The 22,162-nt window shown below is 41.0% G+C and overlaps 1 protein-coding gene across 1 annotated transcript in view; it reads right to left on the bottom strand.

Annotated features, from left to right (window-relative positions):
• Positions 1 to 21,578, bottom strand: part of side-VI (sidestep VI transmembrane protein) — a 91,222-nt gene extending 69,644 nt beyond the window's left edge. The window contains exon 1 of the mRNA XM_089463186.1: positions 20,451 to 21,578. The gene's annotated coding sequence lies outside the window, so the exon portion shown is untranslated. The remainder of the gene's footprint in view (positions 1 to 20,450) is intronic.
• Between the last annotated feature and the right edge of the window lie 584 nt (positions 21,579 to 22,162).

The following is a 22,162-nucleotide window of genomic DNA, read 5'->3' as shown; positions in this document are numbered from 1 at the left end:
TCTTCGTTAGGCTTGGTCAAGCAGTATGCGTAAGTGTATGTGAGTGTGTGTGTGTGTGTGTGTGCCCAGCGGACGGGCCACTTCAATTAAATTCAGCCCGTATGGCCTTATTCTCAGCATTCAGTGCCTTCTCTTTCTCCTTCTTCTTCTTCTCTGCCCTGCTCTGGTCTGTCCATGGCCGGCAGCATACAATTTTAAGCAATATTTTAAAAGCCTGTCTCGTGAATATTTCATGTTTTATATTTACAACGCCCTCGTGCCACGGCCTCAACTTAAGCATTTTGTCCGAAATGGAGCCAACGAAAATGATGATGAAGAAAAAAATCCGAAAACTCAGCTGCAAATGTTGCACCTGCAGCTGCTGCAGCTGAAACAATTTCCCTCCTCTCGCTTTTCTCGCTTTTCTCGGTTCTCCCGCTGCTGCTGCCTCAATTTCCGGCAAAAGGCCGACAAGGCTTATCCGTTGCCGCGAGCTGGTCGGCAGCGCTCCGGCCACGCCCTCTGCCCATTTTGGCTGTACGCTCAAGTGAATTTCACTAAATAATATAAAATGCGCCCGGATGGAGCACAAAAAAAAGTCCTGAATATGCGCGAAAATACCGAAAAATCGTTGCGTTCGAAATTTTACAGAAACTTTCTCCTTTTTATTTCCAGTGTACTGCCTGCACTGAAGAAATGTATGTTAAATTGCATTTTTAATATTAAGCGCAGTGCCGGGGGGCGTGGCGTGGCAGCGACCTAAATATTTGTCATGTTGTTAAATTAAAATGGTAACACTGAATGGGGCGGCATGGGCGTAGGCGTGGGCGTGGGCGGGGGCGCGGCTATTGAGCAGCGGAAAAAAGAAATACGAAAACGCATTGGAATCAACAACTTGACAGCAGCAAAGACTCGTTTAATAAAAATGGCGACAAACGAACGGAAATGGTTGCGGCAAAAAAGGCGACCGCAAACACACGCACACACACACACACACAGCGACGCCTATACACACACAATGCACATATGAGCTGGGGAAAAAAAACGTAGAGCTAACCGGCCGACTGAGCAAAGTCCTGGCGCTGACATCCTAGGGTTTAAATATAGCCAGGCCAAAGCCAAAGCCAAAGCCAAACAGTCGACGAACGCACACTAACAAAGCGTGGCTAAGGGAAGCGCCGCGTGGGTTGGTTGCTGCAGGGCGCTAGGGGCGGAAGGTGTGCGACAATAAGGGCGCATCTATTGCGGCGCATATAATGAAGCAGGCGCTCCACGGTCGCGACATGGCCGTTGCTCATTTCCAGGTCGACGTAATTTGTCCATAATTTGTCTGCGTCTTCCACACACACACACACACTCAGACAGGCAGCGCAGACAACGAGCGAGTGGGAGAGACAGAGAGAGAAAGAGACACAGGGGGAGTAGTTGTTTGTATAAGGGACTGTCTGTGTCTCAGAGTTTATCTATGGCGCACTTAGACGCTATTTATGCCTTTTTATTTTTGTAATATGCAACTGAGCGCAACTTGTGGGCTCTTTGGGGATTATTCGATGGCTTTTCTGTGATTAAGCCGAGAGCGTAAGTTGAAAATTATGAGTCTATGACAAAGCTGAACTAGCATACACACACACATATTTATATACATACACGTATATGCATGCAGTCGACGATTCTGGTCGATAAGCGTCAGGCACATGGAAATGGCTTAGCATTGTGGCTGACTAGAGCCATTAATCTAAGCAGCACACATGACCAAAAAGAAAACAATTGTATGTGGCATGCGGACAACGTGCTAACAACTTTTTCACACATGCCATCGTGCGAGTGTGCGAGTGTGTGTGTGTGTAACTAATTAAAATGAGCACGAGCTAATCATGTTGATTGTTTTCACTGATTGATTGATTGTTACAGCTACAGCTACAACTGGCTGCCCATGCAAACTGAAACGGTACTGCGTTCCGTGTTGTTTTGAGTGAATGGCGAATGCCAGGCCAGCTAACTTCATTTGTAAATCGATTATATGCTCAGAATATAAATTGAAAATATGTGCTGCAAGCTAAATGGGTCAAGCAATTATAAGTGTTTGTTCACTGAGCGAGCGAAATGCACATTAATTGACTTATTTCAAAACTGAAGCAATTAAGGAACGTATTTGTGGAAATGTAATTGCTTCATGTATTTTGTTATTTAAATATTTTCGAAATACTATCCTTAAAATTATCTAAAATGTCTTACAAATGAAGATATTCATTCAATTTGTTTGTTTTGCTTTCGATTACTGCTATTCATTTACGTAATTTAGCTTTGCAGCCTTAAGTGCGCTTTAAGTTTGTTAGCGAACGCATTAAGTTTTATTTAAATATATTCATGGGGCTGTTGTCTGTTGCCTGTTGACATCGTGCTGTTAAAACAATTGCAATAAAAACAATAACATCAGCAGGAGCAACAGCTGCAATGACAATAACTCTTGCCATTGCATGCACGCACACACACACACACACACACACACACACACACAGCCATTCGCATACCTATGCAAACAGCAGCTGTTGCTCTCGTCGTTGTCGGGGCCCACATAAGTATGCTACACTTTTTTCATTTTTCAATAACAAGCAAAACTTGCGCACTGAAACGTGAACGCCGCTTGTTTTGTTAAAATCTCTGTATGTGTGCGTGTGCGTGTATGTCTGTGTGTGGGCGTGAGTGTCTGTGTGTTGCAGCAGCTGCAGTTACTACCCGCTAGCTATGCACCCACCCGCTTATAATTGAAAATGTTTTGTTTTAATTAACTGACGCGCGTTTTTATGTGCTGCCATCTGCCCTTTAGTCAGTTAATACCCACTTCGCACACCCCCGCACTCCAGCTGCGCTCTTCCTCTAGGCTTCCACTATATATCTGAGCAGACTAGCAGAACGCTTGGGTTTCTGTTCGCTTAAGCGTTTTGCTCTTCTAGCCAGACCGACGCGCCCATTGATTTTGATAGGTTTGTGTGTCCCGGTTATTATTATGATGCGCTTTATTGTCACGCAGTGGCTGCCACAAAATGCTTCATGTGCTGGCCGCATCAAATTTATGTTTACAGCGCAAGTAGCAGCCGCCACGGAAAGCCAGCCAAAGAGCAGGAACATGAGCACGAGAGAGAGTAAAAGCAAAGTCAAGGCGCAAACCAGAAACAATGCCGCATGTCGCAACGGAAACGGAAGCTGCGGTGCGCATCAGTGTGTGTAAGGCAGTTGTACGTGTGTGTGAGAGAGCGAGTGTGTGCAACGACGCTTGGGTTATATGAAGACATAAACATAAAAGTGTTTTATAATAAAGCAAAGCGTGAAATAATTCACAGCACAGAGAGTCTCCGGGTCCGCACAGTGGCCCAGAGCAACGAAGCTGACAATTTTTATAGTCTTCTACAATGCTTACAAACACACTCAGAGCCACATGCACCGCCTGGCTGACAATGATGTTAAATAAAATATTGTTTATATGCCAACATAATAAATGGCCATTGCCAGCGAAGGACTCATAAAGCGCACGTTAGGCATTGCCATCAAACAAACACCTAGGACATTATTAAAGCCATGCCGGTCAGCTCTTGCTCCAGTCTGCCCGCCCATACAGTTTTCCTTCTGTGCCTTAGACCGTAACAATCATGACAGATGCGCCGAGCCCCAACAGTTGTCTACATTTATGGCTGACAATATTTTGCCGGAATGTGAGCAAAGCGCTCACTACAAAGATATCCAACTTTATCTACAAGACAGCCACCATTCTAAAGCCATTAATTTATAATATATATAGCACTTAATATAGGAATATGAATGAGTTGGACAGGATCTGTTGCGATAGAGAAATACAAGTCGAGCTATTTTCAAAATCTGTTTATAATCATAAATTTTAAATATATATATTTTTTTCAGTTCCTTTCATCAATTCCCAATGAGCAGAGGTACGCCCAAACACACTCACTATGCTCTTTCTTTAATCTTTGTGAAATATAAATAAGTCAAGCGAGCTCAGTTTCATGATTAAACTAATGACTTTATTATTTACTAATTACCTGGGGAATAATTGTGCAGATGACCTAGATCCAGGGCTGTCATGTAATGTGTCAGACAGCTTTGGGCAAGGACATGACCGGAGCGAGCATGGGGCACAGGCCACAATCCAGGACCGCAAAGGACATGTGATATGGCTTACTCCAAGCATTTGGGGCAATGGCGAACTTTTTGTGTTTGTCGTTTAGTTTGGAAAATTGCTAATTTATTATTTTGCGCATTTAAATATTTTAAGTGTCCCGCAGGATTTGCGCGCACACACACACACACATGAGAAACTTGCAAGGACACTAAAAAATTTGTCGCCAGCCTGAGCCACGCTGCGTCCTGTGTGCTGTGTGCTCTGCGCTGTATGCTTTGCCCCATGTCCTGCGTCCTGCGTCCTGTGTGCAATGTGCTAAGGCAGCAGAAGCAGCCACGTTACAAGTTAATATAATTTTAATGAAAATTAACATGAAGCCTGGCACTTTTTACCCCACACGCTTTAATTTCCCAAAAGGCAAGCCGACACATATGTCTACGTGTGCCCGAGCGTATGTGTGTGTGTGTGTGCGCAGTGGAGCTGGAGCATGTGCTAGTGCTGCTTTATTACACATACGCCTCGTGTTAAGCGCATAGTTGAGCAGCCGCCTGTCGTTTAAGCTGCTTTCATTTTCATTTCTCACTGCGCCCTCTCTCACCCTCTCTCTCTCATTCTATCTCTTTCTTTTGGTTAGATACAGCTTTTTACTTTTAGCTTCTGGTTTTTGGCTAATTTGTCGCTGCGGCTGCTGCACGTTTAGTCGGTTGAGTCAAGTGCGTTCTCGTGTTGGGATTTACGCAACTAATTTCGCATAGTCAAAATAGCTGCAAACGCCCGTGCTTGGCTTTGATTTATAATAGCCACAGAGGCTGCCTCAGCCCTGGCCACGCCCATGCACACACGGCATCCTGCCAGCCTTGCTGATGGGCGTTGACAGGCAGCCTCAGTAGCCATGGCGCATTCTCAAAGCCTTTGAAACTAGGCACGCGATTTTAGGCCCACATTCTGCAGGATCCACCCCCATTGCCGCAGAATCCTTTATGCTGCCCATCTGCACACTGTTTGTCAAGTTTCAATATATCGCTACCCTTTGATGATTGTCCTCAAGGCTTGCTTGCACCGAGGCGAACACGCATTGACCTGCGCAGCAGTCGAGGCAAAGCTATCCACCTCACTCCCAGCTGTCAGAGGTTACGCGAAATTCACACTCATATACAGCTATGCAATGAGGTCGACATTAGAATAGCCCCAAGCTTTGTGTGCAGATAATGGATATGCTTCTGCCATGGCGAGCGGCAAATCGAACACAAAATTGACTTTGTCATTAATTACGTTTAGTAAGTGAGGTGTCACCGAGGCATGACGCCCGCTGTAATGGCTACAGCGCTGTCTGCATGCACACATAATCGATATGTAAATGCCAGCTGGACTCAGGAGCTCATGCGACTTTCACAAATTGTTCATTTATCTCGATGCAGTGGATCAAATGACTTGACCCAACTTGATCAAAAGCGGACAATGAACTGTCCAAATTGACAGACTGACTAGCCTTTGACATTTGTTGATCGGCTAAGTGGACTAAATTGCATGACACGGACCGAGAATCAAAGCGATATGCACTGTGACTTAAACGGAAAAATTCACTCTAGAGCAATTGCCGAGATTTCTTATTGAAAGCTGCATTTGATTCGGATTTGTAGAATTTCTATACGAAGAAAGTAAATCTAAGTTAATTATTTATAAAATATATTGCAATTAAGTATTAATTTTTTAATTCTTAGTTTTAATTTTTATGTATTTTTATTTATTTATTATTTGTTTTAATATTAAAAAAAATATTACCATAAATTAAAGCAAACTAATATAAATTCGGATACATTTCAGTATCAAATAGTTCTAGAATTTCGCTTCAGGCTTCCATTTACATACATACAAATTTAAATATTTATATATATCCTATTGTTTAAAATAAAATAGAAAAATATAGCAAGGTTTATAAGAGTGCAAATTGCTTTGATTAATTCACGTAATGCATTTCGTTGCCTTTCGTCCAAATAGAAATCCGAATTATATCTATATCTTGCCCCACGGTGCAGCAGTCAACGGTCAGTGTCAATTAGCTAATACTTTTGTGCTCAGTTTTATCTGCAATCACTAATAAATAAATTCCATGACCTTTGCCACTTTGCAACAGCTCAAATGGATCTGGCTCTAGCTCTAGCTCTGGCTGTGGTTGCGGCTGGGGCTGTGGCTGGGGCTGGGGCTATGTCTATTTGAGTATGTATTTGCTGTCTGGCAAATGGGAGCATGGCAAAGCTTTAACACAACATCAAATAGCATGGAAACATTGAGTGTTGTCTCCACTACAACATCCCGAAGCAGCAGCAGGAGCAGCAGAGGTAGCAGGAGTAGCAGGAGTAGGAACTGGCTGTCTGCCTCTGCTGTTGCTGGCATCTTGTGCTATCGCTGCCTTTTTTTATTAGCTTTGTCTTTCAATCTGTCTCGCTCTATGTTACGTGTCCTTTATTTTATTTGTGCCCGCCTCTCACTCTCAGTCCACCTCTCCCTCTTTTTTTCCCTCTCTCTTTCGACTGCTGCCAGCGGCAAAACAAAATCGATTTTTATTTGTCAAGCAGCAGCCAGCTCTCAGTTTGTTTGTCGCTTTTGTTGTCAGAGATATTAAATCGTTTGGTTTAGCAGCATCGACTCTTGACTGATTGAAAGGCTCTTCAGTGCGATGTTCCGTTGAACTACAAATTTCCTGTAGCTGCCATCAGACTCGATTACAGTATAATCTATATTTAGAGCTGGGTAATAATCAGCAGCTGTTCAGATAACTTTCTGTAATTAGTGCATAGCAAATCTGTTTCGAATTTCATTTCATTGATTTTGCAATTATGAGAGGCGTAGCTCCAAACTTTTAACCATAAAATTTCAATAATTTTGCGTGAGATTGGGAACGTGGCAGCAACGTGGCACATCGTCTCGTGGCGTTGGCAACTTTGAGCCAACGGTCTTAGATATTCCCGGTATTTGTAATTAAGCAAGTGCTGCCTAAGCCAAACGAGCTTAGCACTCGGCCCACTCCCAGGGACGCCGGCAGCGAGCAGACAGCGAGGCGACAGCGAGGCGAAACGGTGCAAATTGTTGCTTTTGTCATATGTCAAAGCTAGCAAAATGGCCGCCGGTTGAATGCGGCACATGATAGGAGTCGCGACACGCGGAGCACCAGCAAAGGCTGCCTGGCCCGGAGTGACATGGACTTCAGCCTTGATTGGGCATAGGCAAAAAGTGCCGCCATCAAAACCAGCGTAACATATCAGGCGCTATCTGGTGGCAGTCCATGCTACCACGCCCCACACTCCGTCAATGGCTAGCGGCGACAGGCGGTCGTGCTGCCAAAAGGGGCGACGGGAGGGGCTTTTGCACTCAACGTTAGCCCACTTTAGCCCTGTTATATTCGTCAGCTTTTGTTTTTGCCAAACGAAAAATGGAGCACACGGCAGATTTAGATGCTGATATGCATGCAGGTGTATGTGTGTGTGTAAATTCGTGTGTATGTGAGTTGTTGGTGTGTAAAGTGCCTGCCTAACCAATTTGTGCGCCCATACAAACTAATGTGCTTTGATGTAGGTGCTGCCTGCGACTCAGACTAACAAGCGCCCGAACCGTACGTACAAAAAGCATTGCCTACATTTTCTTCTGTATTCTGTATTCTGTATTTGGTTTTTTTTTTTTTTTTTTTTTTGCTTTTTTTTTTTGTGCTGCTGTGCGACAACAACCACAAAGACATCGATCACATTAGGCAAACAAATTTGCTTTTGCCGTTTTGGCGCATTACGCATACGCCGCCTGTGCCGCCTGTGCCGCCTGCGCCGCGCCCCAACTGCAATGAATGTAAATCAATCAAAATCAGCGTCGAAAATTATGCCGCAAATTGAATTATTGATTCGATTAAAGCGCACCTCAACACACCCACACTCCACACACTCAGCACACACACACATAGGCAACTCTTAGCAGCAAATAAATAAGTAAGCAGCGGCGAGTAGAGGACGCCTGGCTCAGTATGTGGGATTCGCATAGCTCTTGCCATATTAGCGTGCCTGACGATCAAATTACACATATACACGCGCGCACACACGCAAAACGTACTTATACATCGGCATTACAGTTACATTTACCGTTTACTTATGTAGCGCCACGCTGGCACATTAAAGGCCACAAATCGTCTCAAGCACTCAATATGCAAACACATTGCCATTCACTGCCAATTCCATCAGTGTGCGTGTGTGGGTGAGTGTGTGTGTGGGCGTGGGTGTGGGTGTGGGTGTGCGTGTGTCGTATGTGCCTCGCGTAGCGCTTAATCGTCTATATTATTTCATACGCACACACATAAAGCAATCAACTGTAGCGCAGCATTGAAGCTCATTCTCCTTTCCATCCATTGATTACACTCACTTATTTATGTGTGTGTGTTTTTTTCTACAGCCGTACATACATATTTTTTGCTTTTTCTGCTTTGATTTATGCCATAACTGATTTTAATATACTCTGTAGCTAAGGCGATGTGCTTGCGTAGCTGTCCACTATCCAAATATAGTTTTTGTAGACTTAGATATATGTAAAAATTATTTAAATGTTGATGCAAATGAATATATAAGTATATAAACAAAATATACAAATTTAGTAAACTTAGTGATATTTAAAAAGAAATATTTTTATTTTTATTTTTATTTTATTTATTTATTTTTTTTTATTTTATCATTATTATTTAATTGAAACTGTTTGGTTCATAAAATATACATTATTATCAACATAATTAAATATACTTTTTGAAATCACTTTGAATACATTTATAATCCTTACAAATATGCAGCCAATTTTAAAGGGCTTAGCCCGCTTCGGTGTATTTCATGTGGAATTTCTTTCTTGGCTTTGCAGCTCGTTTAAATAGCTGTGGGCATTGGCATTGCAGGAAAAGGTTCCATGTGCGCGACGCCATTTTGTGTGCGCAATTAAGCGTTTGATGTGCGCTTTTCGTTTGAAAATTAGCCGGCGACGGCAGGAGCAGCAGCAGCAGCAGGAGCAGGAGCAGCGACAGCCCCGAGGCAACCTAATATCTTTCATAAATAATTTATGCGATTTGTTTGCTGATTTTTATTAATGTTAATGCATCAATCAATGTGTGCGCCTCTTTGGGTATGTGCATGTGTGTGTGTGAGTTGATTTAATTTATAGTTTCAGCTGAGATTTTAAATCAATTTTAAAATCGCATTCCATTAGCAAATCTAGATTCAAAATTCTAAACTGTCAGCCACATTATAATGTGGCATATGAAATCAGCTCGCTCTGTTTGGTCAACGCGTGAATGTGTGTGTGACTGTGACTGTGAATGTGTCTGGGTAGTGATTAGTGCCGATTATTTGTGCAAGTCCGAGTTAAAAGCTTTTGAGCTAAACACGAGAGATGAGAAACAGTCCGAATTCAAAAAGGATTTTCAATTAAATATGTGGCTTTACTGGGAAAAGCTCCACAGCTGCAAATGAACGCTATAATTAATACAGATTTAATGCCAGCTTTTGTATATTATAAAGTAAATTGTGAGATTTCACTTTTCAATCGGCTTAAATGGAGCATTGTTTAATTATGGCAACAATAAAAGTTTGAATTGGACAAATTCACGAAATTCTATATGGAGTAATATTATAAATATGAGGGTTTGCTTCTTGTATGCAGTTTCATAGTATTTATTATAGATTGAATAACTTAAAGTCTGTCATGAGCATTGACGTCATTTTACGTTGTCTTTCACTTCGAAGATAAAATGAAATGATGAGCTGCATAAGCCTGAGCTTTACTTTACGTATGTTTTTACTACTTTTCAATATTATGCAAAGCACTTAAATGAGAGTTAGCACTCACACAGACGAGCCACGCACACACGAGTGCACTCAGTCAGCTGTAACCCAAGCGCACACACACACTCATACACGTGCACTCTCAAGTGCTTGCACTCTCGACTGTCCAGCTGGCTGCGTTGTCCTGCCGTTGGCCCTTATTGCTAGTGCTGTCATGAAACGCTGCTCGACAGCTAAGCAACAAATTGCGTTACGAAGCTGAACTCGTGCACCTGGGCTGCAACCTACATCTGGCTATGTGTCTCCCTCTCTCTCTCTCTCTCTCTCTCACACTCTGTCTCTGCGTCTATCTCTGTCTATTTCGCTATACTCCATTGCTGAATATATCTAGAGTAAATATGATAAATCAACCCACCCTCCACAGGCAGCTGCTGTTGGCCATGACAAATGACGCAGCGCCACGTGCTGAGGCCCCTGAGATGCTGCATACTACGGTATTTGGCTTCGCATGCCACGTATACAATAATCGATGCGATTTGATGCAAGCCAACTGTATAATACATACACAGACACACACACACACACACACACACATCTACAGATCATGGCCATGCATATATAATACTTATATATCAGCATGTTTATGTCGCCTAAATGTGAAGCATAAATATTCATTTTTATGGCAAAGACAAGGGCCATGCTCACTGTGTAAGTGTATACGTCTGTGTGTGTGTGTGTGTGCGTGTGCGCTATGCAGTCAAAATGGCGGCAGCTTGCTGCGTTCATTGTGGCGGAAACGGAAGTGCTTAAGCTGTAAGCAGAAATCATAAACGAAAAGCACGTAATGTCTTTGTGTGAGTGTATGTGTGTAAGAGTCTGTGTGTGCCTGTGTGCGTGTGTGTGTCCTATAGCCACTTGCTTGAAGTGGCAGGTGGCAGGTGTTGCTGCAATGATTTTCAATTTTACGCGTGAAAGTCATGCGCTAATTTTCTTGTTTGCCATTTGCGATTCGCCTATTCATTGTCATTTGCCACACTGTGCGCACTGAGCTCCCTCTACCCACTGCCACTCCCACCACACACCGCTGCCAATTGACATTAATGACACGCCAATTTGGCCTAATTGAGTTGCTGTGCACAGCCGTTTTTTTAATTAGTCGAATAATTGGATACCCTAACGACAACGGCCGTGTCTCTGCATGCGTTGCAGACGACGTAATCTTGACCTTCGGCTGCAGCACAGCAACAGCCCAGCCACACCTTTCCATCTCTCTCTCTCTCTCTCTCTCTCTCTCTCGCTCTCTCTCTCTTTCGCTCTCCCTCTCCTTCCACCTATTTTCCCTCTCGCTCACACTCTGACCTTTCTCCATTGCCATCGCACTTCATGCAAATCCTATCAAAGACTAAGCAAAAATGCGTTCAAAATATAAAAGTCACGTAACTGGTTGTCGTTTCCGGTTACGCCGCACACGCGCCCTCTACACACACACATAAGCACGCAGACACTCACAGTGGAAACTATATAGCACACAGGCCCACGCACTTATTTAGTTAGGCATTTGTTTGCATTTGAGCGCTTTGATTACGCTTCGATTTTTCGCCAGTACTAAGAAAAGTTTTGGCCAACTTTTTCGTTTCTTGAGTTTGGCTTTATACACACCTATCTATATATAATATAATATGTATATAAAATACATATATTTCGGTATGCTATTTATTGGTATTACAGCTCAAATTACTTTATTTATGTGCCATATCAAAAGTTGCCCGAGCAACCGAACTATTATTTACCTCAATATATATATTTATATATATGTATATCCATATATTAAGCCCAGACCTAATTTATGTGCCTAATCTGCCTTTAGCTAGGCATCCACTCATCATCAAAAAAAAAGGGTTCAACACTTCGTTTTTATGCAAAGTACGCTTTGAAATTTTAAGTGCTCGTGTCATAAATTACAAACTGCAAATTTTTGCCTGTCTAGACAATATTTTAGCTGTTAATTATGGCTTGAATGAAAGCCAGCCACAAAAACTAAAAATGAACTAAAAAACTCAAAAATGTTGCAAAAAAAAAAAAAAAAACTAAAAGTTGGAAATTATTTTTTGTAAAATAGTTAAGCTACTGTCTGAGAGGCAAGGCAGCCAAATGGCTGGGCAAATAATTTAGTTTGCACATAAACACACACACACACACTCACACATACACAGTAGTATATATAAGTATATATAACTTTAGCCATAGGCAAGCGAGCCACAGTCAAATTCTATTTCAATTTGATGGCGCGCTAAATTGCGCAAAAAATCTAAAAAGGAATATCAAAAGGCAGCAGCAGGCCAAAATGGTGGCTCACACACACACGCACACTTACACACACACACCTATGCCGCGTGTGCTGGCATCATTTTCATATGAGGCGCAAACTTTTTGTATGCTCGTCACATAAGCATAGCCCAAGCTGGGGGCGTGGCACAGGGTCGCTGACATGCAACGCGCGATTTCAATTTCAGCATGCGTGTGTATGTGTGTGTGTGTGTATATGTGTGGGCGTGCTTGTGTGCGTGTGCGTGTGCGAATGCGTGTGTGTCTAGGAAATCTTAAAGCGCAGACAGGAAATATCTGTTACTATCAGGAATATACTCTAACAGCGGGTAGTATTGATGCCTCATGAGTCACGACAAGGCCTAGATTAAAAGTCAAGCAAAAATAGTTATAAAATAGAAATGCTCTATAGATATCGATTAATTATCGAAAGGCTGCTCATTTATGCTGATGGACAAAAACCAACAGAGATTAATCTAATCGTTAGACTCTCGTGCTTTGACTTGAAGAGTATTTACGGCTCGGCAACCGAGAGCTCATTATGCGTTCTCCTTTCTTTACTCGCTTTGTACACGTCATCATCATCATCATCATCATTATCGTCGTCACGATGAACCTTATGCAATGCTGATTATCATTTGTGGCTTCTGCTGTTTGCCTTGCGTAAATCCTTTTCTTTTTATTTTCCGCACACATGCCCGACTGCTGGCCCGTGTATGTGTGTGTGTGTGTCCTGCGTCCTTGCACGACTTTGCTGCTGCATACTTTTAGGCTCGACTCGACGGTTTTAGTTTTTTACGTGTGTTTGCTTTTAATAGCCATCTGTTTGCCTTGCTGTCAGCGTTTTATGCGTGACAAACAAACACACAGCAACACTCACACACACACACATACACACACACACATCAGCTAACATATAGCCAAACACACTTAAGACGCACAACTTTGCGTGACTGTTGCGCAAATTATACCAAAAAACCAAGAACAAAAACCAAAAAATAATCACAAACGAAAAAAAAGAGAGAAATATATGAGAGTTCGCCTTGAAAGTGAGTAACTAAAAGGCAAAGTCGGCGCAAGTATATAAAGCAATGCTGATTAAAGAGTTAAGCGACTGTCACGCCACTTCCCGAAACATGCTCCTCTGCATATTGTAGTGTATACACATATAATATTTACTCAGCAGCCAAATGTTTGCTTGGTTTGCTTCACATGGCACACACACACACACACACATGCAAGTACATATATATTTAAGCAAACACTGTTACTTTATCAACTCATTGTACTATCTATGTCCTGTTGGCTATTGTTGTAGTTGTTGTTGTGCCTTTGATTTTGATATTTGTGTTTGGCCAAAATGTCAAAGATGTCAAATTAATTTTCATGGCATTTTGGCTTTGCTTTTTAGATAATTGACTCGCATTTGTTATTATTTGTTCGTTCAACACACGAGTTATCCTCGCGGCTCTCAATTGCATTTTCACAAAATCAATCAATATTTCAAACGGTTTGTAGAGCATAAATTTATGTGAATGTGAAATGAAATGGGCAGGAGCCAGTTGACACACTTGTGCTTGAAGTTTTTACTAATAATATGCTTCGCATTGAAGCCGTATAATTATCTTATTTATATCTTCTTCTTATCGATCCATATCAAATTAGCTGCGAACGTTTAATGTAATAACAATTTAAGGAAACCGATTTTGTTCGTGAATTCAATTGATTAATTTGTTTACCGTCGGTCATGCTTGTTGTGCTTAAATATGGAGATAAGGATGTTCTAGAATTTATAATTCCAATAATAATATTTGCTAAAAGGCACCGCTAAACCAAAACAAACTCTGTGGGCTTTGCTTAAATTATGATGATAATTATTTAATTGACTTTTGACTAGCACAGTATATGTACTTAGATATTAATGCAGTGTGGAGCTAAGTAATCTATAAATTAAGTATGGTTTACCTAATCCCAAATATCCCAAATTAGGCAAATAGGCGTTTCACATATTTCTCCATAATAACTGCCAATGCGTCGACATAGCACAATAGTACGATTCATTACCAAATTAATAAGTCAACCAAGGCTGTAGTCAACCAATTTTTCATGCATGCTAATCCCATATACATCACTTGGTGTTTGTTTGTGTGTGTGTGTGTATTTCATTGCAGGATAATCAAACACAGGCCATGTCAACTGTGAAGGCATACAAACAATTAGATTAAGTAGCGATTCCAGGAACAGCCAAAGTCATTAATCAATAAAAACACGGGCTCAGATTGTTGGACTCACAGAATGTTACACACACACACACATACACACACACATACACACACACGTGCGCGCATCGCAGGTCGATTTGTTAATTGTTATTATTAGTGTATGACAGCAGGTGTCAGACCACTGGCAGCCAGTTGAAAAGAATATCGTTTACATGCGAGCACACATCAAATTACATGGAGTAGAGGGAGGACGAACGCAAATAATGGCCAGCTCAAGCCAAGATCTCAGGCTGATAGAAATGCAGACCAGGAGGGAAGGGCCAACTGGGAATAAGACAGCTTCATGCTCATAAAAAATGCAGCAGTTCGGAAACGGAAATACGAAAGCAGCCGACGTGAATAAAAACAGCAAACAAAAGAACAAAATAAGAATTATAAAGAAGTGGAGTTGCAGTTGCCACTGCAGCAGCAGCAGCAACAGCAAGACTCACAGTATCAGCAGCAGCAGGAGCAGCAGGAGCAGCTGTTTCGTTTATACGAGTAATGTACATATTTCACTTGGTTTTTCCTACTTAAATATAAGCAATGGCTATTATTTTAAGTTGGCCACGCGCTAGCTGATTTAATTTCAGGCTATTATGCGCCCACAATGCCAGCGGTAAATGCAGAAAGCAGCGGCCAGCAGCAGCCGAAGAAGAAGCACGCTGAAAGCGAACAGGGAAACAGACCGCAAAAAGGAAAAGTCACAAGAGCGTGCCGCAGATTTTGCAGCTGAAAAAAAGTGATAACTAAGCGAATACCCTGCATTGCAACTATATATGCAGCCGACAATGCCTTAAATAAAAAAATAAAAAAAAATATATATATATCCAATTTACATTGTCAAATACTAATAAAACGAAAATGGAAATGTCACAACTTATTGTAATAAGTTAAAGCATTTAATTATTTATGCAAATTTTGAAAAATATAAAATAAATACATTGAAAAGCATTCAGCAAGTGTTGCAGCAATTTCATTTTGTCTGCTCCCTAATGCTGAAATCCTATTGCAAAGCTTTCACTATTTCGTAGCATTAAAAAGTTTTCAAGCTAAATGTCTTCTGTTTCCTTACTTTATCTTAGACGTAATACCTTTATTTTTATATATTTTGTATAATTCTTCCACAGGCCTTTTACTAACTAATTCAACATACATATATACCCATTATATCAGGTACGAACGTATATATGTATATATAAATGCGGCTGACCAGCAAAGTTGGTTAGCAAACTTGGACTGAAAGTTGGTTAAGAGTGTGGGCGAGAGAGAAAAAGAGTGAAAGAGAGAGAGGGAGAGAGAGAGAGAGAGAGCTGCTGGTTGAGCTATGTTTTTCTGCTGTTGCATTTCTTGGAATTTTGCTGCTGCGGCTGCTGTTGTTTGTTGGCGCTGATTTGGGTCGAGTATCTGAATGAGTTCACAGTTTAGACTTGCAGCTGCCATCTGCACTCCCACCGCTGGCTGTTGTTAACTGGTGCCGTCGGTGCTTTGCGCTTTCTCATTCGTATTATTTTTTTTACTTATTTTCTCTTTCCTGTTGCTCCTGTCGTTCTTTCTTTTCTCTTTCGCTGCGCCTGGGTCAACATTAAGAATATCACAGACTTTTTGTGGGCTAACGGCGGGGCGTGTTAATTTCCAGGGCTTCGCAATGCTGTTGATTCTTGATTGGCGAGTGGAGGAATAATGCGAACGGCCATCGAGCAGCCACGAGCCACGCTTGTTTCTCGCATTCCCAATTTAAGGCAATGACAAGCTATTCCTCCTAATCCATGTGAAATCCAATCACAACAATTCGAGCGACCCAACTGAGTGTGTGTCTGTGTGTGTGTGTGTGTGTGTGTGTGAAATGAGCACAACCATTCCGAAAATGACAACAACACCAGTAACTCTGGCCGAGTGCTGCCCGCCCTGATAGGTTTAAAGGCCAATAAAGAGAAATTGGCAAATGCCCTTTTTTTAGTTGAAAAGTAAGAGAAACAATTTATTACTAAATGACTATGTAAAAAGGATTTTAAATTTAATCTAGATTTTTTATTAAATTATTTTCATATAGTTTTCTGTACGATAATGAAGATATGAAAACTATTTATTTACTGTCAAATGTAAAGTATTCGATGCTAATAATATCATTTTAGCAATTTGTCTGGGTTATATCTATTCCATATTCTACTAAATACTCCAATTTGAATTGTCGAGTAAATTATTTATAATAATTAAAAATCAAAATTGTATTAAGCTAGAAAAATATTGTGAAATTAAAATTTTTACTTTTATTCAAGAGGCAAATCACGATATCTGTAATATTCGGATCAAATAATTGAGATTAGCTCACATAGCTGATGCCTAAAACTTCCGCTAGCTTTTGGCAGAAAAAAATAAAAATATATTTACAGCATTTCTAAAAAATATAACAACTTAAAGAATATTTGTACATTATTCACATTTATTGTTTCAAAAAAATATATAAAATATGTAGGTGAAAAAAGCATTTTAAAGTAAAGAATTTAGTATTTCTATACAGTCTCAACTACATTAAAAGCAATCAGAACTTTTTGCTTTGCTCTTCGGCAACTTTCGCAAAGCAGACGAATCAATCAATACTTGTATTAAACGGAAACTTGAGTTGACTACAAAAGAAGAAAATAAATGTATATATATATATATATATATATATTATTTTTTTAAGTTGAACATAAAGAACACGCTCAATGTCTAGACAAAGAAAGGAAAGGAACGAGCTCAGCAGTGAAAAATGTCGCCGGGGAGGCCAATAACAATGAGTTGCTCGCATTATAAGCGAAACTACAATCAAAGTGCAGATTTGAAGCCCCAAGCAGCTTTGATTACCAATCCGGCGACAACACTAGCAGAAGCACCTGCTCGCCGCACCCGCTACTTAACTGTACAAGCGCAATCACAAGTCAAGAGTCGTAATACTTGTGTCTGTGTGTGTGCTTAGGCATTTGAAACCTGATTAGGCAAGCACTTCAAGTGCTGTCCTGGTTGAGGTTTAACAGCAGCCCGGGCTCATACCGATTGAGTAAGCCAATCGCCACGCCCACATTTTGTATAGCGCCCACGTGCAAGCGGAGCGCTCGGCAACTGTGTGAAATTTATTGTTTCAAGCTAATGCCACTTGATGGATTATTTACTTATATCTACCACTTTGATTTCTGTTGCCGCTTTTTTCTTCATTTTTTTTTTCTTTTTTGCTTTTGTTGTATTTTCCGACATTGCGTTGCTTTTTTTGTTTGTTTTTTTTTAATACCCTGTGCACACGCGATGACTAAAGGAGGGTGTAACTCATGTACGTTAAAAATACAGTTATCCGAGCTAATATGAGCAACTGTACATGCAGTCGTCTATATAGTTGTTGAAGTTAATATGGGTAAATATACTGCATGTCCTCCATATAATTATATTTGTAAATAATTATTAGACAGTTCTACAATAAAGATATGACATCAGAGATATGTGATTTATGAAAAGGATATACATATTGTAATACATAGTAGAGAAAGGATTAAATAAATAACAAATATATAAAAACCTAATCAACCCCTTACAAAAATATTTATTTAGCCTCGGGCAACACACACATAAATAATAATGAATAACTAATTAATGCTACTGAATACTTTCCGTAAAACAAATATTTTTCTTTATTAATTAATCAAAACTCTACAGTTTTCGCCTCTGCCCTACCCACTGTCTGGCATTGCTCTAGGGTATTTTAGCAGTCTGAACTTTCAGCTTGTTTCCACCTTCGCTTGCCATTTCTGTTTGTGAGCTGGCGCTGTGTAACGTGATAGTCAGGGGAAACAATTGACTTTTGAAGTAGTCGCAAGTGCGCGGCTCAGCGAGCTGTGTATAACTGGGTAAGTTTAGCAACTAAGCAGGCAGTTAAAAGCCAAGTTGGTCGGAGCGGGAGATTCATCAACTGTTTGGTTTGGCTATTGATTTTAGAGGCGACCGCTCGCATGGCTCATCAGCTATTCAAATTAATTGTAAAACTTTTCAGTTTCGGTCAGCACACGTGTCAACATATCCTAACGCACATAAATCTCCCATGCCCTTTCTCTTGCTAGTCCCCATCGCCCCCGTGTGCTGTGGCCCACTTCCTCCTTGGCCTGGGCTCGTCCCCGTTCTCGAGGCTTGTCAACAAAAGGAAAGCAAAGTGAAAGTTTTCGTGTGCCACGACAATATTTACATGCTGCATTAAACTTGCTCTCAAGTTATGGGCCCGCTTTGGCACAAAGTTTCGGCCCCCAAGCACCCATGCCCAGAATTCGGGCGCAGCTTTGCATTAAAGTTGCGCATACGCCAGGTTGTCCCGTTGGCCAGTTATGTGATTTATGTGCAAGTTTCAGCGGTATTTTAATAATTTAAGCAACAAAATCAGAGATGACGACGCAGCGCTTGTCCTGCACGTCCTTTTACTGACGCTGCCACTGAAGCTGGCCTCCTGCCAAGCCACGTTGTGCTGACGGAGCCGAAAAAATGCAACAACAAAAATAAAGCAGAAAAAAATGCCCAGCATGTTGACAATGGCGCCAACACAAAGCGCATTTGGCAAGCGCCTGCAGCAATGCAAACACACACCAAGAGTGTCTGTCGCTGTGTCCTCATGTGTGTGTGTTTGTGTGTGTGCGTGTGTGCACAGCAAAAGTGAAATAGCTACAATATATGGAGCGCCACAGCCACAGCCAGAGCAAAACTTTCATGCAGCAGCCATAAAAAACTGGGGCACTGCACAGACAGCATTTTAATATGATTTTCATGGCTTACTTTTTCATCCAGACGCCGACGACTCACGGGCTCACTGCTCACGACTCACGCATTAAAAAAGAAAAAAGTAACAGCAAAAAATATAGCTGCCACAAATTCGCACGCGTCGACTCAATTCGATGCAGTGACAGACTGACACAGAAACTCGCACAAATAGCGCATACGCCAAGTATGCGCAATCACAAAGATGATTAAAATCATGGCAGCAAATGCGAAAGCCCTATTAGAAATAGACTCTGGTGTGCTTCACTGCATAGCCAACTTTAAGATGAAGTAAGCTTTTGTGCCAGAAATTTAAATAATGATAAATTCCATAAGAAAATTTTGTAATATATCCTTGGGGTTTGTATTCGCTTTAAAGACTTATATGAAATGCAATTAAATAACAAAAATTGTCAATCTTTTCAATTCGGATATAAATTCTCTATGTTTATGTTTATCAAATGATCAGTCCTCAAATCTGAAATCTTCTATATTTAAATTATTAGTAGAAAACATATATTTTAATTTGAAAATGAGTTTCTGGTTTAAGTATAAAATAATATATATATAACGCAATTAAATATTATATATATAAAAATCACAAAATAAGGAATAAATAAATAAAATAATGGGTAAATAAAATACCTAGTCTTGGCTTTAAAAAAAAAAAAAAAATAATTAAATAAATAATATATAATTAAAATAAAAATTAAAAAAAAAAACAATTTTAAAAAGTTTATTTATATTATTTTTTTTTGCTTTTTTTAATTACTTATCACATCCCAGAGAAAGATGGAGAAAGATGGATTAAAGTCAAGGACCTCAAGAATAAATCTCGGAATATATCAAAAACAGGGCAAAAAAAAAAAAAAAAAACTGTTCAACAACACAATTATCACATTTTCGAGCACTCCCTTTATGGGGAGCACCTTCCAACACTCAATTTGCAGCTAATCCCTTCTAGTCTACATTTCTCTTTCGTATATTTGGCTGTAGGCAACGTCTAAGTGCGTGCTACATAATTATTGTCGATATTCCATAGACAGGATAATTTAGAATATGTAAACAGGATCAAATATACTATGAATATATTCTAAATAATAAATATACATACATATAAATATATACATATATTTATGTACATAACATGTATATTGTATGCTCTGTGCATGCACTTACATTGGACGCCGCGTTATATCCTTTTCAGTGGCGTTACTTCGCTTGCTTTTTGTTTGGTTTTCTTCCTCTTCTTTTTTTGGGCGCTTTTTACGGCCTTTGTAATAAAACCAGCCCGAGGGACTCTTGTGCTACTCACAATTGTTGTTGTTGTTGTTGTTGTTTTTATGCTTGATGCTGTCGATGTGGCTGCGATTGTTGTTGTTTTTGCAGTTGTTGCTGCTGCTGCTGCTTTTGAGGGCGTGTAAGCATTGAGCAAGTTTTATGCAACAAACGAGACGCACGCATCATCAATTGGGCAGGCGTAGCAAACGAGGCAAGTGTCTGCCGAGAGGGGGCAACGGAAGCGACGAGCCAACAAGGATCAATAGCAAACAATTGAGCAAAAAATATGGCAAAGTATTTGGCGGCTGCCAGCAGGAGTGGGCGGAGTAGGCGGAGTGGGCGGCGTAGCGTTTGTTGCCCTCGGCTTTATTTAAAGTAGCGAAGCGCGAGCGATGCGAACTTTATTTATGACTCAATAATGTGTATTTTGATTTATGCGTTGTGGGTGTGCCTCACACACACACACACGTATACCGTACACACACTCACACTCACTCACACACACACACACTCACGTACAGAGCCAGTTATTGTTGTTGCCGGAGGCGAGCGACGGACGCAATTTGCATAACAACACCGAGAAAAAGTGTAAGAAAATAAATGTTTGGCTTTAGCATGTGCACTTGCCACACCGTCAGCACACCGTCACCACACCGTCACAGTGATGGCCACTGAAGCACTCTCACAGACTCGGATACACACACGTGCAACAATTAATCACAATCGTTAATAATGATTTTGCAACACTGATTTCATCCATTCGATTCAGTGAGTTCTCGGCCGCATTGAACGCTTAAGACGCCGTAACGGTAAAGTGACGCGACGACACTTGTGAACACGGGAATCTCTGTGTGTGATTTGGTGAGCGCTAGAACACGGCACGACCGAACTGAGCGCAGCGCAGCGCATACGACAACTACACGAATCCACGACCTTTTCAGTACTAAAGCGAGTTTCATTCATTGCCATTCGTGCAATTCGAACGCACGACGCGCGGCTGCGGCTTTGTCTTTGGCTCTGGTACTGGCCATGGCACAGGCTATGGCGCTGCCAGGCGGCGCTCGTTCGACTCGCTTTCGTCTTGGCTTTCGGCTCGCTCGCGCAAGTTCGAAAAGCACGAAGCGGCGAAACGAAGCTGCGAATCGCATCGTTGAGTGGGAGAGAGCGAGCGCCCAAAGTGCGGGTGTGTTTGGGGCGGCCTCGGCTTGGAGTGGGCATGGGCATGTGTAGGACTTGTAACTGTGCCACGCTCTACGCTGCGAATTGTCAAAGCTTAAATACTGCGACCCGAAGCGCTATAACCAGTATTCTGTAAATCGTGTGGGCAGCGAGCGCTGTTTGTGGATCGTAAGCTTCAGCAGTAGTAATTTTTGACAGCATTGAATGATGAGCAAAGAAAGTGCATAAGAAGGAATATATTTAGTTTAAGGAATGTATGTAATCAAGTTTATTTTTCTATTTTTATATAATGGATATATGAAGACAAATTTTAGTCATTTTCTCAATTTATATTTCCTTGTGATCTAACTGAAACTGAAACCTACCTCAATACAAAATTGCTTCTTATACTACAACATCTTAAACAACATCCACCATGCAGTCTTGTGGAA

Source organism: Drosophila arizonae, chromosome 2, assembly GCF_054131065.1.
Source record: "Drosophila arizonae isolate 15081-1271.41 chromosome 2, UAZ_ARI_1.0, whole genome shotgun sequence".
Classification (NCBI taxonomy): Eukaryota; Metazoa; Arthropoda; class Insecta; order Diptera; family Drosophilidae; genus Drosophila; species Drosophila arizonae.
Note: the sequence above shows the minus strand (reverse complement) of the source record. Positions and strands in the feature narration are given on the sequence as shown.